Source organism: Symphalangus syndactylus, chromosome 12 (genome assembly GCF_028878055.3).
Source record: "Symphalangus syndactylus isolate Jambi chromosome 12, NHGRI_mSymSyn1-v2.1_pri, whole genome shotgun sequence".
NCBI classification, from domain to species: domain Eukaryota; kingdom Metazoa; phylum Chordata; class Mammalia; order Primates; family Hylobatidae; genus Symphalangus; species Symphalangus syndactylus.
Window position 1 is genome coordinate 144,265,060 of NC_072441.2, and position 18,759 is coordinate 144,283,818.

Genomic DNA, 18,759 nt, shown 5'->3' on the forward strand with positions numbered 1-18,759 from the left:
GATGGCAGAGCTGATCGGAGCGGGAGGGGGTGCTGTCTGTGCCCAGGTCAGTGGGAGCTGGGAGCCTGCCCCTTCCCCTCACTGTCCCTCCCCCTCCCCAACACCCTCACCCTCTGGGCCCCCCATCCCACCTCCAGCTACCCAGAGACACCCAGGGCAGTTGACCCTCTCTGGGAGCCTCAGTGCCATCATCTACGGAAGGGGCCATGACACCCTCTCAGTTCTGAGAGAACGTTCTACAGGCTTGGAACACATCCCCCTTCCTACTTCTATTTCTCCTGGGGACCCCCAGCTCCTATCCCCACAGGGAACTCCTTCTGCTGGTATGAAATGATGATGGTAATAATAATAATAGTTGCTTCCTCCACACCAGGCACCTTAAGACACTTTACAAGCATTTCTCACTCTGGCTCCTAACGACCGCATGAGGTAGATGCTGTGAGTGTTTTGAAATATATGTTCTCACTCATAGGTGGGAATTGAACGAGAACACATGGACACAGGAAGGGGAACGTCACACTCCGGAGACTGTTGTGGGGTGGGGGGAGGGGGGAGGGACAGCATTAGGAGATATACCTAATGCTAAATGACGAGTTAATGGGTGCAGCACACCAACATGGCACATGGATACATATGTAACAAACCTGCACATTGTGCACATGTACCCTAGAACTTAAAGTATGATAATAATAATAATAAAAAGAAAAAAAAAAAAGAAATACAACGTATATTCAGAAAGATGCTTAGAACATGAACGGACAGCTTACTGACTTACAAAGCACGTATCAGGAGACCTAAGAAGCCCTCACCCTGGGTCTTTTCTCAATGTCAGTCCCCATGTGTACCCCAAGCTTCTATGGTCATCGCTTCTTCGTTTGGGGTCAGCAATGAGGCTCAGAGAGGTAACTAACCTGCCCAAGGCCATGCATCTGGTGCAGGCAGAGGTAACCAGGACACTCTGGCAAGTCCGTTTTCTCTCCGGGCCTCCTTTCCTGCCTCTATAAGGTGAAGGGGTTCAACCAAATCATAGCCTGGGCTCCTGGACCCTTAAAGGGGAAATGTGACAGCTCGAGGGTTAAAAGTATGGATTCTGGAGGCAGACAGCTCCAGCTCAGGCCTTTGGGATTGTTACCTACATCTCCAAGCCTCAACTTTCTCATCTGTAAACTAGGGATGGTCATGGTATCTCCATGGGTTGTACTGAGGACTAAGAGAGCTAATATGGGTAAAATCTTTCGAACACTGCCTGACACACAGTGAGGACTCCTGAACAGTCAGCTGCCGTTGCTGTTGCTAGGTTCTCTAAGGCCTAAGGGAGCCTTTCCCAACATTCCAAAGACCCACGTGGAAATCTGACCAGCCAGTGATGCCATCTGGGGGGTGGGGGGTGGCAGTAGCTCTGGGCAGCCTGCAGGACCCACAGGGACCATTCTTCTGACTGGCAAAGATCCAGGTCTGAGATTAACTGAAAACAGGAAAGCCAACTGCTGGACCCTGGCTCTGGCCCGGCCCCCAGGAGCTTTCTAGACAGGTCTCAGGGGTCCTGGACAGGGAACCCCTGGCAGGCAGTGAAGCCTGCTTCCCTGCTATATCCCAGGACCTCCAGGGCAGGCAGCCTGTGGGGCAGGCCTAACAGGCCTCCAGCCTGGGGTGCAGGCCAGCAGACAGAGCAGGCCCCAAGCAGGCCACAGCAGCAAAGGGAGGGCTGCGCTGGGCAGAGAAAGGAGTGGGGAGGGTGTGGGGTGGACAAATGGCTCGCGGGGAACAGGCCAGGGAAGACAGGCTACAGGCCCCACCAGACTCACCCTCACCTGCTGCCTCATCTCCTGCACCTTCCCTAGGTCCCAGTGCCACCACCTTCTCCTTGTCCTTGAATTTCTCGCCTCGAGGTCTCTGCCCAGGCTGTTCCCTCTGCCCCTCCCCCATCATCAGTCAACATAGTGACCAAAATCTCTAATCTTAATCATCATGTGGCCGGGCACGGTGGCTCACACCTGTAATCCCAGCCCTTTGGGAGGCCACAGTGGGTGGATCACCTGAGGTCAGGAGTTAAAGACCAGCCTGACCAACATGGCAAAACCCCATCTCTACTAAAAACACAAAAATTAGCCAGGTATGGTGGCACATGCCCATAATCCCAGCTACTCTGGAGGCTGAGGCAGGAGAATTGCTTAAGCCTGGAAGGTGGAGGTTGCAGTGAGCCAAGATTGTGCCACTGCACTCTAGCCTGGGTGATAGAGCGAGACTCCATCTCAAAAAATAAAATCATCATCATTTGTGTGATCTTTTATATAGTGCCTGTCTACCTCCACTAGGGCAGGGACCTATATACATCAGTTTTCCTCCCATCTATCCCCAGCATCCAGCACAAAGCCTGGATATAGTAAATGCTCAAGAAATACTAGTGAATGAAGGCAGGAGATGGAAACGAGCTGCCGGCTCCACCATTTCCAGGAGGTCTAGGCCAGGTGTCGGTGCAGGTGTGAATGCAAGGGTGTGTATGAGACACACTGCACAAGGGCTAGAATTTGAGGCTATGTTATCTCAAGTGTAAATGAGTGTGTGCATGCAAGACTCAGCTACATGTAAAAACACACGTGTGCACAAGGAGGCCTGAGCGAACAGAGCTGTGTACAGATGAATACCATGCGTGTGGGAGAATGTGCAGATGATCAGGCATGTGGCTGCGTGCTGCTTCCCAGGAGAGTGCACGGTGTACGCTTGGGTATGTGGTCCTCCCAGTGGCAAGAGCGCATGCACGTGCTCCTGTGTGATGTGTGTACCGTGTGTGCATGCACACTGCAGCAGACATGCTTCCTGAACTCCTGGCTCCTAGGGATCCAGTTTAGGACATCTGTGGTGGTATTTCTGAAATAGCAGAGGAGTGCTCCACATGGGCAAGGATGGTGCAGGAGGTAGGGTCAGGGGTGGTAATGGAAAAGCTAATGGTGTGAATACGTATGAATGTATTTGAGTGTGTTGAAGGGTTGTGCCCCCTCTCAGGCAGGTGTCCCCCCACAGAGCCCCAGAACCTGGAATGGCTGCGTAGACTGTCCCCTCAAGAATCCTAAAGCTGGCCATGCACAGTGGCTCACGCCTGTAATCCCAGCACTTCGGGGGGCCGAGGCAGGCGGATCACGAGGTCAGGAGATCGAGACCATCCTGGCTAACATGGTGAAACCCCGTCTCTACTAAAAATACAAAAAAAATTAGCGGGGTGTGGTGGCGGGTGCCTGTAGTCCCAGCTACTCGGGAGGCTGAGGCAGGAGAATGGTGTGAACCCAGGAGGCAGAGCTTACAGTGAGGGGTGATCGCGCTACTGCACTCCAGCCGGGGGGACAGAGCGAGACTCCATCTCAAAAAAAAAAAAAAAAGAATCCTGAAGCCTTTGCCCAAAGTTCAGAAAAGGACCCAGAAGGTGGAGACCCCACCAAGGATATCCTTGTGGCCACATGGATGAGGCAGGGAACAAGGCAGGACCCCTTAGGCCCCAGAGCCAAATCCTTCAGCCTTCTCTACACACCTTACCCACTAAAGACACCATTCAGCCACCTCCCCCAAATTCCACCCAGCCTCCAAAGCCCAGTTCCAGCCCCAGCTTCTAGAAAGCCATCCCCATCACCATGGCCCCAACCAACTCCCAATGCAGCTGGCTTCCTCAATCTCCCCCCAAGTGCCAGGCGCACCCTGTGCATCCAAAAATGTTGCCCCATTGTACAGGGGTAGCTTCTCCGCTAGAGAACAAGCAACTGTCCCATTGAGCACTTTCCCCTGCCTTTGATCCCCAAGGCAGATACTGTGGCAGCCTGTTGGCCTCTGGGGAGCAGAGAGAGATACACGTGGCCTTGGATAAGGCCTGCTCCTCTCCCTTCCCACTTCAGTTTCCCCAACGGGTAGAATGAAGTTTGGCTAGATGATCTGGGATATCCACCTCGCTCCTAATAGTGCATGATTTTAGATCTCACATGATTCTCCAAGAATTGCATATATAAATGTCATCAGATACAGACTTTATCGGAGAGACAACAGTGTCTCCTTTTCCTGAGTACACGAAGCCTGACCAATTACCCTAGATGAGTGCCGAGCACCAGGCTAGAGAGAGAGGAACTCAGAAATCCTGAGGGTTCATGCGGTCTTTGTACACCAATTCATTCATTCTTACATTCAACAATGCACTGTGGCTGTCTGCCTCAAGGCTGTCTGCCTTTCTTCCCACAACCCAGTGGGAAGAAAGAGGCTACTGAAACCAGGAATCCACAAGGTCAAAGGCACTGGGAAACCATGACACTAACATCACTTCCCAGGCGTTATTCACAAGGGAGGTGCAGCACTTTACACGCTGTAAAGAAGAAAATCTTACTAGCAATGAGAACTTTCTGACAGCAGGAAGCTAGGTGACCTGGTTAGGAGGGAGTTCACTGGAGGTTTTTTGGCAGAGATCAGAGGCCCTTTTGACAAAGGTGTGGGAAGGGGATTCCTGCTCTATGCAAGGGTCAGGTGAGGTTGGGCTTCCCCTCAACAGTTGAGGGATTCTGAGGAGTCCCAGGGTGCTAGGTTCAAATCCCAGCAACTGCTCCATGATACCTAAATATCTCTGTGCCTCAGCTTCCTCACCTGTAAATATGTTAATATTTATAAAGGCTTTTAGAACATGGTGTGGCACAAAGCGAGCCCTCTGTGATGCTAAATAAGGCAGTGAGAGTCCACTTTGTAAGATTCTAAACCTAAGACTGGATCATCCCATCATGGTAAGATTCCAAGTGTCAAAGGTTCTGAGCTGGAAAGCTTCTCAGATGCTAAAGCTCTGAGATTGGAAGAGACTGGGATTCTTAGATTCCATGATTTAATCATCTCATTATTTCCTAACAGCAGCCCTGAGTCTCCCAGGGGGTGGAAGGAGAAGACAGCCCTCGGTGTAACTTTATCTCCCAGGCAATGCGCTGCCACACCTGGACTCCCTAGCATTTCCTCGCCTCTACAAAAGCCCCAGCCACACCACACCAGAACCACTTGCTCACTCACACGCATGGCGCTTCAGCATGTTCTAGTGGTGTAGGCAGGCAAGAAGTGCGAATAAATAAATGAGAGGGTTTCAGATACTGATGAGAGCCACAAGAGAAAAGAAAGAGCAGCTGATGTGAGAGAGTGAGAGCAGGAAGCTATTTTAGAGCAGGTGGTCCAAGCAGACCCTCTGGGGAGGTAACATTCAAGTAGAAACCTGTGAAACGAGAAGGTGCCAGCCATGTAAACACTCAGGGAAAAGCTCTCCTGGTGGGGGAATGTGCAAAGGCCGTGTCACCAGGCTTTGTGAATTCAAGGTGCAGAACGAAACCGGTGTGTGGCTGGAGGTGGCGATGGGATGCAGGGAGCCAAGGTTGAGAGGTGGGCAGAGCCTGGACTATTAAGGGCCTTGTAAGGCCCAGAAAGTACTTCGGATATTTTTTCTTATAAATGCCTAGGAAACATTAGAAAAGTTTCAGCAGGGGAATGACAAAGCAGACCAGGACTTGCAGAGTGCCCCGATCATTTGCCTCATTCTGAAACCACCATCACGGTTCTCAAAATCATGGCAGGGCCTAGGACAGTCATCAGCAATCCTTATAACTCAGTGGGTACGTACTGAGCTCCTACCACATGCCTGGCCAGGGCGGGGAGACATGTCATACACTGTCTTGATATCACTCCCAACAACCCATGAGAGATTCACAGAAAGTACCCCATTTTAGTTGAGGAAACTGAGGCTCAGAAAGGGAAAGAATGTGCTGAAAGTCACAGAAGCCATGTGACACAATGGGACCTAATCTCAGGACCCAGGTCTACCACTGTGATGGTTTATGGAACTCCTTCGGTGTCTTCAAGCCTTCCCTTCTCTGAGAGACTCCCCTGGGGACTCATGGAGGCGCTCAGCGAATACTGCCCTGGCTAGTGTTTCATGCACCTGCAGTCTCACCTCTTCTTCCTTGTTAGCTTTAGAGCCCTGGAGGATTACACTTGTATCTCACGTCCGTCCAATGTGGGCTGGGTGAGCTAAGGATTGCATAGAAGGACAGATGGGTAGATTACTGAGATGACTAACCAATAAACTAATTAATGGATAATGAAAGAATAAAGGAATGATCTGGCAACAAATGAATGAATAAAATAGCCCATGGCAGAAGAAGGAACGAATGGCTCCTCATTTTACAGAGAGACAAGACAGGGAAGTGTCTGCCCAGGGAAGGGCTAGGGCCAGCCTGGCTTCAGATCTGGTCCCCACCTCGCCCTTACACCTGCTTCCTCCTTTCCATGTGGGACCAGCTTGCCTCTATCCCCCAAGACGGCAGATAGCCTATTCCCCAGTCTCTGGGACAAGTTCATGTTTCCATGGAGCGCTGGCCATTATTCCATAACACCATCGCCAGCATCACCATCCCCTAGTAATTCCTGCCATCCTGGGGCCTGTGCAGCCTGGCAATGGGTAGAGAGGCTGATTGTCCCTCTGAGTGTCACGGAGGAAGGGAGGCAGGAGATTAGGGTCTGGTTCTGAGACCCAAATCACTGACTTCCAGCCAGTAGCTTCCCCTCTCTGAGGCCAAGTGACATCCTGACATCTGAGCCTTTTCAGCTCTGACATTCTTTGGGTGGGGTGGGCCTCTGGATTTTTACACAGTCACTGGGTTCAGCAGAAGAATTAGAGAGCCCAAAACCTAGAAGAGTCCCTCCCACAGCACCAAAGTCCACCTGGGAAAAGGCCAGCGAGGAGCCTGCAGGCCTGAGTTTAAGCCTCCTCTGCCACTGTTCAACCTCTCTTGAGTCTTGGTTTCCTTATAATGAGGTTCATAATCCCCACTAGGACAATTTAACCCCAACTGAGTTTCTGGGAGAACCTGATGTGATAACCACCACACCATACTGTGCAAACTGTAAAGTTCAATTCTCTCAGGAAGAATTATGATGGCAGGGGGTAGGAGGGGGTGAAGGGATCATGCTGTCCCATTCTAGTCCAGTTCTGTTCAAAACGGATCTTCCAGGGGTCCAGGCCCCCCATGGAGAACAGTGGAGGGAGCCCAGCAGTGGGAGCCTGAACACCCAGGTCCCGGGCTCAGTCTCCTTCCACCTGGTAGCATGACTTCAGGCAAGTCACTTCCTCTCTGGACCTCAGTTCCTCCACCTAAAAACCACCTGGCTTGGTACCCTCTGGCCAAGGCATGCCAAGTTCCACAGCCCTGAACCCCTAACCCCAGCTTTCAACTCCCCCGACTCTGTCTTCTGGGAGCTCACTCTGTCTAGTGGAGCCAGGACACAAACCAGGAGTGAGACTAGAAGGGTCTCCCCTCCAAGAAATGCTGGGGTAGGGGACAGATGAGAGGCCAGGCCCAACACTGCCCCAGTGCCTTGGACAGCGCCAGTCACCCCAGACCTTGCGGGCCTGGCCTTCAGATCCCCCTCGGCAGCCTGCGGAGCCAACAGGCCCTGACCTGTCCAGCAAGATACTTTAGGAACTTAACCGAAGTCCAAAGTGCTTCTACCTCCAGGGCACAGGGCAGGAGTGGCAGAAAGGAATAAGAGCATACCACAGGGCTGAGGCTCACACCGAGGGGGACTAGCAAACCAGACTACCTTTCCTGTCCCTCCCCTCAGACGGGACCCGCTGGGCTGCAGGCCTGCACCCAACCAAAAGTTCATCATAGGGTGGGGTCGGGGAAGACATTACCACCAGCTGCCACCTCTGGGGGCAGGAGGACAACCAGGTTGGGGAGGGGGCTCTCCAACTGCAAAGGGCCAAGCTCACTTGCCTGAGGGTCCAAGGGTCACCCCAGGGCCTGGGCGGGATTCCAGCCTACACGGGGGTCCTGGCCACCCATGAAGGAGACAGGCCCACTGCCACATACACAGCTCCCGAACGTTCCACGCTGCTCAAGGGCAGGGTGGTGGGACAGCAGGATTATTTCCTCATGCCTGGGGTCTTTGCTGGAAATCCTGGGCCCACTCTGAGCCCCTCTTGCCGGCCCTCTCCCCCAGATCCGAGGATCCTGCTCCTTACAATGCCATGTTTATAGAGCCCCTTCCAAAAAATGTTTCCCAGTTCCCCCAAAACTCCCATCCCCAACCCTCCACATCCGCCCCCCCCCAACCCCCATCCCGCGCAGCTCTGAGGAAGCCGGCAGTTAACTTTTCCCAAAAATCCTGCAAAGGCAGCTGGCTGGGGGAGAAATGGGCCTCGAGATCCTTTCGCGGCATTTCACTGCCTTCCAAAAAAAAAAAAAAAAAGAAAAGAAAAGAAAAGACAGAGAAGCAAAGCAAAGCAAACTTTCGGAGTTAACTTCAAATTCCCAGCCCTCCCCCCCTCCAAATCGCCCGGCAGCTTCCCTTTTTTTTTTCTTTAAAGTGCAATTGCATTGTGTCTCACCTCCCCGAAAGGCTCGCGGCTCTCGCCAAAGAAAAGGAAAAAAGCCAACCCTTCGGGTGCCCCCTCTGCTTCCAGCCGCCTCTCCCACATTCTCAGACAGTTTTATTAAAATTTTCAGACAAAAGAAAAACAAAAATGGCAGCCTGGCTTATTTTTAAAACAGGACAGGGACGCCATATTCTGCAGATCTGCAAAAAAAAGGGAGAAATCCGGCACTGGCCGCTCCACCGGGCCGGCTGCAAAGTGCGCGAACCGCGCCGTTTGCAATCCGTTTATTTGCATTAAGCCCCATGAATCATTGTTTACCGGAGAATTGCAGCAGGGTTTGAATAGCCCGGCTTAAGAAAACACACACACACGCGCGCGCACACACACACACGCACACACACTCGGAGACCAGCCCCAGACACGCCGCGGGAGACACTTCCTACCCCGCGCGCCCCGCCGCCGCCGCCGCCGTCGCTGCCGCTCCGGGCCGGGCCCGAGGCGCAGGCGGCCCCGGGCCCTCGGAGCGCCCCGGCCCGCGCTGACAGCGCCCGCGCCCCGGCCCGGCCCCCGCCCGCAACTCGGCGCAACTTTCCCGCGGGCAGGCGCCCGCCGCCGCTGGGCCCGCTCCCCGCGCGCCCCGGGCCCGCACGGACCTGGCTGTGCTGGCGGCGCCTCCGGGACGCGGCCGCAGCCCCGCGCCCGGCGGCCCGAGCAGGGCCGGGCTGGGGCTCCGGCACAGGCTCCGGGCTCGGGCTCCGGCTCCGGCTCGCTGCGGAGCCGCGCGCAAACCTTCCGGGTCGCCTGCTGTTCACTTCTGGGTTCTGCAAGCGCCGAGGCGGCGGCGGCGGCGGCGGCGGCGGCGGCGGCGGGAGGCTGGGTCTGCAGCGCCGCGCGGCCCCCAGTGCGCTCGGCGAGCCCCCGCGCCAGGCGCCCGGCTCCGGGGGGGGCCGCGTCTGGCCCCCGCCTCTCCGGCTGCGCAGCCCGTCCGGCCCCGGGGGCTCCCGCGAGTGGGCAGCGCCGGGCGCTGGCGACTGCGCGCGAGGGGAGGGGGCCGGGCGGGGGGCGGGGGCGGGCCGCGCGCTGGGGGCCCCACTCGGGCCCCGGGGCCTCGTCTCGCGCTCGCCGCCACCGCCTGGCAAAGTTGCGCTGCGCCCCCCGCCCGCGCCGCGCCGGAGGCAGAGCCACAAAGGAACTCCTCGCCCCCCTCCGCCCGCCTGAGCCGCGCGGGGAGGGCACCGGCGCCCGGCCCTAGGACAGCCCCTTCCCCAGCGCGGGGGCTCCCGGGGCCCCGGCGGCTGCGGCCATTGTCCCGCCCAAGCCCGGCGGCCGCCTTGACACCCCACTCCCGGGTGATGGCAGGCTGGGGACTTGGGCCTGGCGGGCCACAGCCCTGACCAGGCCGAGCCCGCGCGGTGTCAGGCTGCCCCTGGGGGTCTCCCTCGAAGACGGCCGCCTGGAGGGGACCCCCAGAATGGACCCTCACCCCTGATAACAAACGACCTGCTCAAAATCCAGGCCGATTTTTTTTTTTTAAGACGAGGACATAGGGGTGGGGAGTAGAAGTTTGCACAGGCCCAGCCACCCCTCCCTGGCCCTAGGCCGGATCCCCGACGGATGGGGCGGCCTGACGCTGGCAGCGGCTCTTCTCGCAGAGTCTATCAGAGGTGGCACCGGCTGTCCCCCGGCTCCAGACCTCAGAGCCATCTGTGTGACTCCTCCTCCCGCCTCACCCTCCCCAGCCAATCAGTCACCAAGTCCTCCTGATTCAGCCTCCCGAGCTGTGTCAGCTTCCAAACTTACACTTCTATCTGAGGAGGCAGCCGGTTCCCGGATCCCTTCACCGGCTTAGATTTCTATGGCATCCACCACCACCCGACCGCTGGGCCAGGAGGATCAGGGCTGACCCTGCCCTCAGGGAGCGCACAGTCCCCCCGGGAAGGGCACACAGATAAACAATCATCTGCCGGTGTTTGTCCTCCAGGAAGCATTTCCAAATTCAGTAAATATTCACAGAGGACCTACTAAACATCAGCCACTGTGCCGGTTGGCTGGGAGCACAGCTATTAAAAAGCTGGATAATGCCCCTGCCCTCACGAAGATTCTCGTCTAGCACAGGATGGCAAACACTGTGAGCAACTCGAAGACAGGGCCCATAGGGGCTGCTTGTTCTCAAGCCCCAAGCACAGTGCCTGGCACAGAGCAGGGGCACAAGAAATCTGTGTGGCATGAATTAGTTGGAAGTTTAAAGCATGGCAGGAGAGCACAGAGGAGGCCACTCTTTTTCCTGGAGAGGTGGAGAGGGCTTCAGAAATTGGCTCTGGGGTGAGCGAGGTGGGGAAGAAAGGAAGGCCTTCCAGTTTCCAGAAATGACGATAATCAGAGGACCAACCCATTGTTGAGAAATGCAATGAGATAATCAATTAATAAACGGGGAAGAAGAGACAAATTGCCTGTGCAGAATTCCAAATAATTTATGTAGACACTCAGGGAGGGGGAGCATCACTCCCTATTCCTTAGGAGTAAGCTGCAGATAGTGACGTCCTCCCCAAGCGCACAGTAATGGAAAGGGAGGGGAAAGGAGTAACTTTACAGGGAGAGACCTGATGACAGCTACTCAGACAAGTGATCAAGGCCAAGATCGACAGCCACAAATCATGTTGATATGTGCTTGATACTGTGTGATGAAAATGACACTTTACCTTTGTGGTCTTCCTCCCAATAACCCATAAGCCCAGCCATGTGAGAAAAACAGACAGACTCCAACAGTGGGCCATCCAACAAAATTGCTAGCTGACCAGCACCCCTCAAAACTATCAAGCTCATCCAAATCAAGGAAGGTCCGATAAACCGTCACAGCCAGAGGAGCCTAAAGACGCGGCCGGGTGCAGCGGCTCACGCCTGTCATTCCAGCACTTTGGGAGGCCGAGGTGAGAGGATCACCATGTCAGACTTTAAGACCAGCCTGACCAATATGGTGAAACCCCATCTCTACTGAAAAAACAAAAATTAGCCAGGTGTGGCACGTGCCTGTAGTCCCAGCTACTCAGGAGGCTGAGGCAGAAGAATCGCTTGAATTCCGGAGGTGGAAGCTGCAGTGAGCCGAGATTGGGCCACTGCACTCCAGCCTGGGCAACAAGAGTGAAACTGTCTCAAAAAAAAAAAAAAAAAAAAAAAACAGACGAAAGACACATAACTACTAAATGTAAAAGACATTAGGTAAAAACAGTCTAAATAAACTATGGAATTTAGTTATTAATAACAATAATGTGTCAAGGAAAGTATCTACCAAGAATTGTAACAAATCATAACAAATAGTAACATAAGGTATTACTCATGGGAAAATTAGAGGAGGTATATATGGGAACTCTGTAATATCGTCTCAATTTTTCTATAAATCTAAAAATGTTCTAAAACAAATTCTGTAAATTTTAAAATTAATACCTTTAATTAATTAAGGCATTAATTAATTAATTAATTTTAAAGGGTATTAATCATGGCATTGCTGAGCGGTTCAATGAAATAATGCCCGTCACAGCACCTAACACATTCTAAGCGCTCAAAAAAGTTATGTTATCAATATCATCAGTATCATTATCATTCTAGGCACTTAGAACAACAGCACATGCAAAGGCACAGAAGTTTAGAATGGAGAGGCAGATGGGAGACAGGATCCTGAAGTGCTGAGTTCAGGATCCTTGAGTGCTGAGCTGGGGCCTTTGGAAGGGATTTATGGGGGAAGGGTACATGCTGGCCCACCTTTGCCCTACCAGTCTCCTCCCTAACCACCTGGAAAGCTGTGCTCCAGCCAGCCAAAGTGAGCTGCCATCCACGGCCTTGCTATCTCACTTCTGAGGACTTTGCATATAATGTTCCCTCTGCCTGGAACACCCTCCCTTGCCCTTTCGCCTCACCTTTTCTGACCACCTTCAATTTATCCTTCAGGTCTTAGCTTAGATATTTTCTTAAAAGCCTTCCAGAACCTTCCAAGATGCTATTAATATGATTTGGTTGGAGGCAGTTGGAGTGAGGTGCAGGAAGCTAGGGATGGAGAGACTGAGCTCAGCTCTTTGCCACTGGCACCCATCCACCTTTCCCCCCAAATCCAGCCATACTAGATTCTGCCCTGTCTCTGAACACACCATCCACCTTCATGATGCCTGGCCTCTGCTCATGCTGTTCCCTCTGTCTGGTATTCTTAGTCCTTTTCTCCTCATCTCATCTCTGTAGTGAACACGTACGTATCAAGTCTTAGCTCAAATATCACCTCCTGTGTGAAGCCATTCTAGATCCTTCACATAGAAAGGGCACTTTCCTCTGGTTCCCAAGGTGTCCATGGTCCTTCTGCCACACTGCTGGCAACACTCTCGTCACGCTGCATCGGAAGAAATGTTTGCTGAATGGATGGACAGCAAGCCCACTGTCATCCTCTCCAATTCTGCAGAGCTTTCCTCTGGGAGGCCCTCTATGGCGGCTCCAGCCCATTAACCCCTCTCCCTTTCTTCTTAGCAGTTAGCCCCTAATTGTATTCTAACTATTGTGTGTGTAAGAATCAATCTCTTGGATTAGAGTACATTATTTAAGGAAGGAACCATGTCTCACACTTTCTGTTTTTTCACTCATTCAAGTATTTACAAAGCATCTACTCCAATGTTTCAGTTAGGGTCCCAGGCTCTGGAGAAGCAGCAGTGAAGAAGACCCCAGCTCTGCACAAATAGAGCACTGCCTTAACCAGACTATGCCACACTAACAAAGAACTCCAAAATCCCAGTGACATAACACAAGAGTCATTTATTGCCCACTTGTGCCACATGCCCATCATGGTTTCTGTGCTTTAGTCACTCAGAGACCTAGGCTGAGGAGTCTCTTCCATTTTGGAGCTGCACCCACTGGAATTTGTGACCTTCTCAGTTACCATGGTGGGAGAAAAGAGAATGAATGGTTTTTCTGGTTGCTGTTGTTGTTGTTTTGAGATGGAGTTTCACTCTTGTTGCCCAGGCTGGAGTGCAATGACGCGATCTCGGCTCACCGCAACCTCCGCCTCCCAGGTTCAAGTGATTCTCCTGCCTCAGCCTCCCAAGTAGCTGGGAATTACAGGCACACGCCACTACGCCCGGCTAATTTTGTATTTTTAGTAAAGACGTATTTCTCCATGTTGGTCAGGCTGGTCTCAAACTCCCGACCTCAGATGATCTGCCCGCCTCAGCCTCACAAAGTGCTGGGATTACAGGCATGAGCCACCACGCCCAGCTGAGAATGGATGATTTTTTTCAGGCATGGATTTTTCACTGCTTCTGCCTGGAGGTGCCACACACACCCCTTCTCACCATCCACTGGCCAAGACTAGTCACATGGTCCTGCCTACTGCAAGGGAGGCTGGGAAATACAGTGCTCCTCTGGAAGGAGAATAGACTGGACATGGGTGAGCTCTCCCACTGTCTGTCCCAGGAGAAAGAATTTAGCAAATAATTACTGAAGTAATGCTTGAATTAGGTCTCATAAGTGCTACAAAGACAAGGCTGGAAGTGTCTGGAGAGTGTCTGAGAGAAGATCAGGGAGGGATTCCCAGAGTAAGGGACATTTAAGCTGACACCAGGGAAGAGTGTTTCCAACAGAGAGAACAGTACATGAAGGTTCTGGGGCAAGGAGGAGTTTGACACACTGAAGGGCCAGAAAAGAGAGGGGAGTTGAGAAGTGACACTCAGGGCTAGATGTCCCAGGCAGGCCCAGATAGGTAAGGGTTTAGGATTTTAGCTTAAGGGTAAAGGAAGTCCCAGGGAGGTGTTAAGCAAAGATGTGATATGGGCAGAGTTTTCTCCAAAAGGTCCATGTGGTTGCTGAGGAGAGAATGGACTAGAATGGGGCACAGTAGGGAAGCGGTGGGGTGCTGGGGGCAGTGAGGAAACTTTGAGAGTCCTCCAGGTGAAAGGTGGCAATGGCTTGGACCTTGGCATTGGCAAAGGTGGAGAGAAGTGGACAAACATGGGATTTATTAAGGAATCAGCCCTACCAGGACTTGGTGACTGATAGATGCGGGGACTAAGAAAGCAGGAGGTGTCCAGGTGACTCACAGGTTTTGCAGCCCTCACAGGGCCCAGCACAAGGCTGGCTCCATTACATTGTATCCCCAGCATGTTCACCATGAGACCTTGACCTTGGACTCATCTGGGACATCTAGCCCTCAGTGTCATTTTGCAATCCCACCTCATTCCACTCCAGATTCCCTGTTCTTTCTGTCCCTTCAGTGTGGCAAGCTCCTCCTTGCCTCATAGCCTTCACACTCCATTCTCTCTTTTGGAAATACTTCTCTCAGCTCCTCTCTGGTGTCGGCTTAAATGTCCCTCTGTCATCAAGCTAGCTAACCACCTCCTCGTTCTGCAGGAGGAGGGCTGTACCTCCCATCAGAACTAAAAACGCTCTCAAGCATCAACCATTCTTCTTCTTCTTCTTCTTCCCCTTCTCCTTTCTCTTCTTCTTTCTTCTTTTCTTCTTCTTCTATCTTTGTTCCAGGGTACATGTGCAGGATGTGCAGATTTGTTACATAGGTAAATGTGTGCCATGGTGGTTTGCTGCACACATCAACCCATCACCTAGGTATTAAGCCCAGCATCCATTAGCTATTCTTCCTGATGCTCTCCCTCCCCCTGCTCCCCAAATAGGCCCCAGTATGTGTTGCTCCCTCACTATGTGTCCATGTATTCTCATTGTTCAGCTCCCACTTATAAGTGAGAACATTCAGTGTTTGGTTTTCTGTTCCTGCATTAGTTTGCTGAGGATAACGGCTTCCAGCTCCATCCATGTCCATACAAAGGACATGGTCTCGCTCCTTTTTATGGCTGCATAATATTCCATGGTGTATATGTAGCACATTTTGATTATCCCGTCTATCATTAATGGGCATTTTGGTTGATTCCATGTCTTTGCTACTGAACACATGCACTTTCTACTTGGACCCCCTACAGTAGTCTTGAGAGGGAGGCTGGTAGGAACATTATCCCCGTTTCACAGTGGAAAAAACTGAGGCCAGAGAAGGGAAGTGGTTGGCTACATCTTGGGGCCAGGCCTCTAGCTAAGGTCCTCTAATTCCTGGTTGAGAGTTTCTTTTACTGCAGTGCCTGGTGCATAGTGGGTGCTGTATGGCATTTGCCAAGAGAATAAATGAATGAATGAATGGATGAGCACATGACTGTCTGCCCATTCACTTCTTTACCTTTGTTCATTTTGTTTCCCTCAAAGAGGCTGTAGATTGAGCTAATTAATAGATTAGGTTTAAGAGTCCCAGAGAGCTGTTTGAACCCTAGCTTTGTCATTTAAAGATAGTGACTTTAGGCAAGTTTCTTCCTCTCTCTGCAAATTAAGGATGCAAATACCTACTTTATAGAGCAGGTATTAAAAGAGAACGTGTGGGTTAGGCCAGAGTAATGTTGGCTGCCTGTTCTTCAGGGACCTTTCCCACCTTGCCTCCCTTGGAAAATCTTCCCTGAGAACACCAGCCTGCACTTACCCACACCCAATAAGAACCTCTCAAGCCCTTCTCATCTGTACCTCCCAGGTTATGACCCAGATGAAAAGTGTCATTTAAACCGCAAACTAGATGCTCTGCCTTCCCAGGGCAGTGGCATAATTCACATCGATGTGAAACTCAATCTCTCTGTACTCTCCTTTCCACTTTCTTGGGGAAGTGGGGCAGGAAGGGGAAAACTTCTACCACTTTCTCTGGGGAGACTCTGAGTATCATTTGGCCTTCTGTTAAGCAGAGATATGAATGGAGCTTTGGGTAAACCAAAACTGTCCATGAGCTGAGCAGGAGATGGAGATCTAACTGGCTCTACATGATAAGCTGATGGGGATAATGGCCTATAAGTCTCTACATGGCATGGTCGCTGCCAACTCTTTCATCCCCAACTAGAACTGTTTTCCCCCTTGGCCTCGGTGCTCCAGCCACCCAAGCCCCCTGGAGTTCACAGAAGGCATGCTGATTCCTCTTGCTACAGGGACTTTGCACAGGCACTCCTCTCAGAATGTGCCCCCCAACCATCTCTACCCTGTCACCTAGCAAGCTCCTCCTCACCCAACATGTCGTGGCTCACAGCCACATCCTGAGGGTGACCTTCTGCCACCTTCAGGATACTCTGGTAGCTCCATGGACCTACCTTTCCTTTTTTGCAACTTATCTCAGTTGTAATTATTCATTCTGATTTCTAACTGTTTGCTTTGACATCAGATTGTAAGCTCAATACATATTTCTTCCTTCATGCAATAAAAAGTGATGGAGATTGAATTTTTGAAGGTGAAGGGGCTCAGAAAGTGAACAGGTTGAAATATTTGAGCATTATCTTGAAGTGTGGGGGTGATCCATAAAATGGGAGAGCCTGAGATGAGCAGGGGCCAGCACTGGTGGCTGAAGGACTCTGAAGAGCAGGGCTAGCCATTATTCAACTTGCTCCCCTTTGCATTGCTATGATACAACCCGTCTCCTTCAACCTCAGTAAAATAACCCGCATACTGAACGTGAGGTTGGCACAGGGTTGCCTGGCTTGGCACTGGGCAGAGGAAAGGTGAGCAGAGGAGAGACGAAAGGTGTGCTGGGAGGAGAAAACTGGGGCTGAAAGTGAGCACAACTTTGCAAGTCACTGGAATTTGAAGAAATCTTGGGGCCATCACTGGATTTCTTCAAGATGTGAGATAGGAAATTCCAGTCCATTTTTATCTAAATCTCAAAGGACTAGTAATCTGGGTTCTCAGCAGGAAGAATGCTGTGACTGATTAGCAATGTCTGTCATGGGCAGTGACAACTGGTTACATAGATCTGCAGTTGAGCTTAGCGTTCTCTTAGCCAGAGGGTGAAGACTATGTCTTAGTCATCTTTCACCACCAGTCACCATCAGCAGTGAGCTGGGGATTATGGGATGGAGGGAGATGGCAGTGAAATGGGCAGGAGGGCAGAGCCTTGACCAGGCAGGGCGGGACATGGGGCACCAGGTCCTGACAATGTTAAATCCTGGAGTGAGCTTGGGCAAGCCATGTTGCATATCTGGGCTTCAATTTCTTCAGCTTTGAAATGGGCCAGTAGTACCTGCGGCAAGTTATAAGGCAAGAGCATTAGTGCTTTGAGGTCAGATATACAGGGTTCAAATCTTGGTTCCCACTAGCTTTAGGACCTAGGAAGATCTCAGTCTTCTCATTTATAAAACTTCACAGGTCAGTGTGCCAGGATTAGAAGTAGTACACACCAACAATTAGCAAGCATTTGCTATAAGCAAGGCACCTTGCTGGACTTTTGGGGACTTGACCTCACCCAGAGAAGGGAGAGTGCCTAGCACAGTGCCCAAAAGACAACCAGTGGTCAGTGACTGTTCACCCCCTTTTTCCTACCGAGCCTAAGGAACTCATGGGTGTGGAAGGGCTCTATCATCCATAAATTGTCTTCGGAAAGCGAGGCTGATGACAGTAACTACTTACAGCCTTTCCCCCAGCTGGGCTGACAATCTTCCCGTGCTGGACCCTCGCAGCACATCTGGACCCAGCTCCCTTTCATGACTGGCCCGGGGGCTGCCAGAGGAAAAGGGCAGTAGTGCTATAATGAAAGGGCTGACAATTACCTTCCCTCTTAATTACCATTTGCAGTAATTAAATAATAATAGCCTTTTGTTGGCCCGAGAATTCAAAGCAGCCCACATCATAACATCTGGTTCTGCCTTTTGCCAGGAATTGAATGCCCATAGGGACAAGATGGGGAAATTGAGGCAGATGGGGGATAAGGCTAGCCATTCTTAAGTCACACAGAAATCAGAATGCCAGCATTAGGGCAAGGTCCTTAAAGAAACAACTCCAAGTGGCAGATAGCCGCAGCCCTGCATTTTGGGTGCCGGCTCAAACCACTCACACACTGTGTGATTTGGGTGGTTCACTCCCCTCTTTGTGCCTCAGTTACTCCATATGTAAAATGAGATGGAGTCAATACTTGACCTGCCCTGAGCGTATGGTTCTAGACTTTACTTTGTTCATACGTAGTAATGAGAAATTCTTTTTGCAAACTTTGGGTTGCTAGAAATAGAAATCCACCATAGACCAGCAAATAAACAGAAAAAAATGGGTTGCCAGTCTACTAATTCTAGAAAGGGTTGAACAGCCGGAGGTCCTGAGACATCTGCATTTTGTGTGTGAAAAAAGCAGAGGGCTCAGGAACAATTAAACCAGAGACCAGGACATCTCAAGGCCTCCTTCCTCTCTGCACCTCTTGAACATCAGCTTTATTCTTTCTCCACCTTTCTTCAGAGAGTGAGGAACACGGAGTACCAACAGCTACTCCAACCTGCAGTTCAGACTGTCAGCCACCTACAGGCATCTACCTTCACTGGTCTGGCTTGAGCCAGGCAGCCACC

The 18,759-nt window shown here is 51.8% G+C and overlaps 1 protein-coding gene across 5 annotated transcripts in view; it reads right to left on the bottom strand.

Annotated features, from left to right (window-relative positions):
- The window catches only part of ZNF362 (zinc finger protein 362), a 175,750-nt gene that overhangs the window by 34,392 nt on the left and 122,599 nt on the right, over nucleotides 1–18,759 (bottom strand). The window contains exon 1 of one of the 5 annotated variants that reach the window (XM_055254916.2): nucleotides 9,031–9,281. The exons of 3 other annotated variants lie outside the window; for them this stretch is intronic. The gene's annotated coding sequence lies outside the window, so the exon portion shown is untranslated. Of the gene's footprint in view, nucleotides 1–9,030; nucleotides 9,282–18,759 lie in introns of those variants that run through there. One more of the 5 variants, XM_055254919.2, reaches the window with a different exon arrangement.